General features: G+C 44.0%; 1 protein-coding gene across 4 annotated transcripts in view; it reads right to left on the reverse strand.

Annotated features, from left to right (window-relative positions):
• Positions 1–636: 636 nt before the first annotated feature.
• LOC141567512 (uncharacterized) overlaps positions 637–5,465 on the reverse strand; it is a 290,200-nt gene continuing 285,371 nt past the window's right edge. For 2 of the 4 annotated variants that reach the window (XR_016022096.1, XR_012490182.2), the window contains exons 4-6: positions 4,722–4,801; positions 4,313–4,405; positions 638–2,060 (exon numbers count right to left, since the gene is read on the reverse strand). The gene's annotated coding sequence lies outside the window, so the exon portion shown is untranslated. Of the gene's footprint in view, positions 2,061–4,312; positions 4,406–4,721; positions 4,802–4,978; positions 5,099–5,465 lie in introns of all 4 variants that reach the window. The other 2 variants (XR_016022095.1, XR_012490185.2) reach the window with 2 other exon arrangements.

The following is a 5,465-nucleotide window of genomic DNA, read 5'->3' on the forward strand; positions in this document are numbered from 1 at the left end:
CCCTGTAGACTTGGGGTCTGTCATTGTTATTTCTGCTCTTCAGCAAATATTTCTGGCTGTCTTTCTTCCCAATACAAGGAAGAACTACATTTCCTTGCCTCCTTTGAAGTAAGCACAACCATATGAGTTGCCTTGGCTGATGAAATGTGAGCAACAGTGACTTCTGGGCAAAAACTTTAAGAGCCAGTACAATTCTTGCTTCCCGTGTTCCCTTCCCACTACTGTGATAATCATACTAATTGGGTTTGGGGGTGATTACAATGAGCAGAGGCCCCTGCTGACATGAGTGCGATGTGTAGTTTTAGTATGAAATTAACTTCTGCTGAGATTTTGTGGTTGGTTGTTACTGCAGCATAGCCGGGCCTATCCTGATTGACAGAGGATTGCTTTCTCTTTCTATTGGCTGCCTAAGAGGTAGGATGGGATTTATCTGATTCAGCTCTCTTTCTTCCCTCACCTTTAGACATGTGCAGTCACTATTCTGTGAAATTGATAGTCTGATTATCTTACAGCAAATGAATAAATATAACAGTTGGAACTTGATCTTGCCATTAAGTTTCTTCTCTCCTCTTGGTCTTTTTTTCAAGCAGCAGGAAAGTGGTTTTTATTTTTAATGCACGATAACCAATGAAGTGAATTAGAGCAAATTTTAATTCAGGCAATAACAAACAGAATTGAATTCCATTTTGAAATAGGGACGAAAAGGTACAGAAATCATGTGAACTTACAGCTCCTTATGGGATCCCAGAAAGATTTAAATGGGCAAGCTAAGCAGAAACTTCCCTGAGAAGAGTAGGAGCCAGGAGAAGCCAGTACAGTGATTGCTAGAACCTTCTTCTCTCAGAGAAGCGCAGGACCTGACATTCAGACCAGTCCTTCAGAGCTGAATGTAGCGTCTTCTCTTCTCCAACCAAGCCCTGTCGTCAGGGCTGATATTTGTCCACCAATTCTTGCCCATTAATTATCAGCAAATCCATAACTTCCCAAGTTGACGTGTCCAGTTTCAAACAAATTGCACATTAAATGTTTCAGACTCTTTAGCATATCCATAGAATGTTTACAAAGGGCCTAGCACTGAGCTTTGGGAATTAAAGAGGAAATAAAAGTCCAGTTGATTGTACACAATTCAACAAATATTTATTGGTTGCTTTTATAAGGCCTGACAATCATCATTCCTATACCAATCTGCCCAAAATACAGTGAGGGGGTTCTTGTTCAATCCCAGAGATGAGACGTGTCAACAGAGAACCAAATGGCCACTGTTTTAATAGTGAAGGCTCACAGATCAGCCTTTTCCTTCGTTCTGGAGCAATGATGGAAGCAGTGCACCAGAACATGCGGGACTCCCACTGCAAGCAGCGATGTTTCCCATTGTGATGGTGACTTGCACTCTCTCCCCAGCCCAGCTTCCTTCAGGAGTTTGGCCTCTGGACCTGGGCTCATTTTTGTGGCTCTATCAATATCCTTCATGATGGCCCAGCTTGGGTACGATGGATGATGATCTGCTATAGTGATTGCCATTCATTTTGCAATTTTATTTCAATTAAAAGAGTAAGGCTTAGGGGGTGTGGCCCTCCCCAACTCCCCAAGGCTGAGCGCTTAATTCCCTGGGCTGGGAGCCCCTGATGAACACACATGGAACTGATTTAGTGGCCAGACGGCGTAACAGCAGAGGGAATTATACTAAAGACATGGGCTTCTCTGCCGCCGGCCTGTTTCTAGACTGTATGTACGGCTAACAGCGTGGAGCCATTACTGGGTGCCAGACACGGCCCAACGCTTTCCTTTTATTATCTTATTGAATCTTAGCAACAACCCTAGGAGGTAACCATTCTTTTCATCACCACTTTACAAATGAGGAAACTGAGACACAGACACTCAGGGCCCCTTGTAAATGGCAGACGCATGATTTGTGCCCCTAAGTGTGACTCTACAGTCGTCACTAAGCTTTAAGAACATGGTAGGAAGAGATGCACACACAGGAATGAAGGCTTCTTGGCAACCTGCTGGGGTACAATTTAGCCAGGCAAACTCTGTCGAACAAATCGAGGCTCCGTGTCCTGGAAGAGAAGTAAAGGGACCTTTATAAAAAACTTAGGTCATCTAAAACTTATTATTATATTAAACAGTCTCCAAGATCCAGCGTAAAATGCAAAGGGAAATCGAAGAGCAGCATGTGCAGTATGATCACACTTATGGGGACACAGGACAGCTATAGTGATCTGTACATGAATCTGAAGAACAACGCAGAAAGTTCCTGGGAGGCTATGCACAAGATTGTGTTTGCCTCTGGGGCCGGTGGATGGAGGGACGCAAGAGGGAAAGGATGCTGGAAAGGGCATTTTCCTATTCAGCTCTGTGGAATTACGCCCTGCACTGACGTTTTCCCAATAAGAATGTATTCCTGTATTATTTATATAATTTTTAGACACATGTCTGTGTTAAAAAGACAGTAGCAAGTGTTGGCAAGCCCGTGGAGTGACTGGGGTTTGGCCTGTGACATGATGTAGCTTTGGGAAACAGTCTGGCGGTCCCTCACAATGCCCAACATTCAGTTACCGTAGGAGCTAGCGGTTCCACACAAAAACTGTACCTGTGTGTTCACAGCAGCGTGATTCATAAGAGCCAAAAGGAGGGGAAAACCCAAATGTCCATCAACTGATGAATGGCTAAGTAAACTGCAGTATAGCCGTGCAATGGGGGTGCGCAAAATGGGTGAGCGGGGTCAAAAGGTCCAAACTTCCAGTTACAAAATCAGTAAGTCTTGGGGATGTAGCACACAGCATGGTGACTATAGGTAACAGTATTTATTGTATATTTGAAAGTTGCTAAGAGAGTAAGTCTTAGAAGTGCTCAGCACAAGAAACAACATTGGAGCTCTGTGAGGTGATGGCTGTTCAGTAGACTTACTGTCGTGATCATTTTGCAACATAAGCATACATTAAGTCATTGTGTTGTATACCTGAAACTAACAATGTTATATGTCAGTTATCTCTCAATTGTAAAAAGAATGCACAACAGGGTCTACAGTGAAAAGCATATCCCTTTTGTCCATAGTCAACCAGTACTGATGCCTGGGCTGACATCGCTGCCAAGTTTTGGACCCTTCAGGAACCTTCATGAGAACAGTATTTTAAATGGGTGAAGAGTGCCTTTTAAAGTGGGCTTTTCACGGTGCCAATAGAAATGGGTACCTCTGTTCTTAGAGGGCAAGATAGAACATTTCCTCTTGGTAAATATCAAAGAGCTTTTGAAATAGTCAGATAGCTCCCTTGTCCCAGGATTAGGCAATGAGGCAAACGGCATTTTGGAACTCTATGAAGAGTTCTATAATTGGGGTAGTAACCCTGGGTCGGAAAGATTTACACACACACACACACACACACACACACACACACACGCACGCACACACACAGTGTGGTAAAATAGAAAGTTGCTGGGAGTGTGAATCAGACAGGCTGGTTGTGCATCTCCACTCCACCAGATACAATGAACCTGAGTTAGGAAATCTCTCTCAACCTCAGCTTCCTCGGCTGTTAACTGGGGCTAATGTTGCCTCTTTTGCAGGACCTGAACCAGGCTGAGGTGACTGAGACACTCACCTTGGGAGTGAAGTTTAAGGAGGCGCCAAAAACCTCAGTAGTCAAAATAAAGACTACTTTAATGTGATATTTCAGAACATCAAATTAGCAAGCAATAGCTGGGGGCTGGCCACTGTTATTATAAATACAGCTTTCCTGGAATTAGAGATGATTCAGGTAGCACCTCTAGTTTCGTGTATGACACTCAGAAATAGGTGTCTTCCAGGTGAATCATGGAACTTGGGGTAAGGGGTGTTTGTTGTATCCTTGGATCATAGAATGGTGAATTTCTCTGGTGACTCCCATGTCCCCCCCCCCCCCCAACTTCTCACAACGGAAATGGGACTCCCTCCTCAAGCCATTTATCAGAGTGGCAGATGAAAATTATGTAACAGGAAGTTTTCTGTTCATATTGTAATATAACTAAATCACCAGTTTTTCTATTGATAATTCATTATGTGTTGCCACTCGCTCGCTGCAGCCCTGAAATGCTTTTTGCCATAATGATTTTAAACCCCACGTCTGTAATGGCCTCCTGACGACGTCGATCACCTCCCCTTCCATGTACAATAATATTATTCTGTGATCCGTCTTGGGAAAACGCTTAAAAGCTTTCTCTCATTTTCTCCATCTAACTCATGTATTATCTGAGTTTTTACATTAAATGGCCATTCTTAATATCCCATGACACGTCACCTCTTTTCTAGAGAGGACACTGATACAGTACTTACCCGATTCCAGAATCTATACTAATCAAATCATGCTTTCCCACTTCAGCCGAGAGCAGTTCGTTCGGTGCAACAGCATTTAATCTGGAAAAGGAACTTATGAAAGAGAGCAAAAACAATTGAAGCCGCAGTTGGTTAAATGCGAATGTGATTGATGCAATTTGTTTTATAAAAAGGAATTAGCAGATATTGAAGTCAAGTTGTGGAACGAAGGTCAAAAACGCCCAGATTTATTGTCCGCCGTACAACCGACAACAATGCATTTTTAAAAGCCTAACCCAGGCAAATTGTGGGTGAACATTTGAGTTTTGATATGAATGGAGAAGAAAGGCTACAGCTGAGGCTTTTCATCTGCACTGTGATCTAGTAATTTAAAAACCGGGAAGTCCATCCTTGAAATCCTCACACTCACCCACAACTTGCTCCACTGTCCTTAGTCCGGGCTCCCCAGTACTGCCTTGAGCAAGAAGCTCGAAAGCCTCCTTTCAGCACCTATTTGAAGGAGGAAAGAATGTCTGATCATCGACTAGCCTTCCCTGTAGAATTCAAACAGAAAACAGGAAAGTAGAAGCTCAAATTCCTTTCAGATATAAAGGGACATAACCGACTGTTGCCTTGAGGCCCCTGGGCTGGGGATATTTTGATTCTAAGAGTCAGACACCTCCATACCTGCAGGCTGATTTCTGTCTCGTACATATAGACGGTTCCATCTCACTAATGGATTGGGGGCAGGACACGGGATGCGCGTGGAGGCCAGTGATGGAGATGTTCATTTCAACCTGGAAGTGGCTGGGGGTTGAGAGGAGGGCGAGGATGGAGACAGAGAACAATGAATCATCCATCCTCTTGACGTGGGTACCAGCCCTGAGGGGAACAGATGAACTTGACAGGGGCCCCCAAGGACAAGCAGTGGAGGTCCCCCACTCCCTGGTTCCAATGGGGGCCAAATAGATCTAGGTTTGAATTCTGTCTCTGCCACATAATAGCTGTGTGACTTTGGGCAAGTCACTTAACCTTTCTGAAGCTTTGTCCTCCTCTGCATAACGGGGACAACAGTATGTCCCTTGTAGGTTGCAGTGAAGATAACAGATCTACGCAAAGCACCTGACACAGTGTCTTGCACATAGTGGGTGCTCGAGAAAGTGGTAGTGTCCTG

The sequence above is a fragment of the Rhinolophus sinicus genome, chromosome 8, assembly GCF_057876585.1.
Source record: "Rhinolophus sinicus isolate RSI-liver-muscle chromosome 8, RSI-T2T, whole genome shotgun sequence".
In the NCBI taxonomy this organism is placed as follows: domain Eukaryota; kingdom Metazoa; phylum Chordata; class Mammalia; order Chiroptera; family Rhinolophidae; genus Rhinolophus; species Rhinolophus sinicus.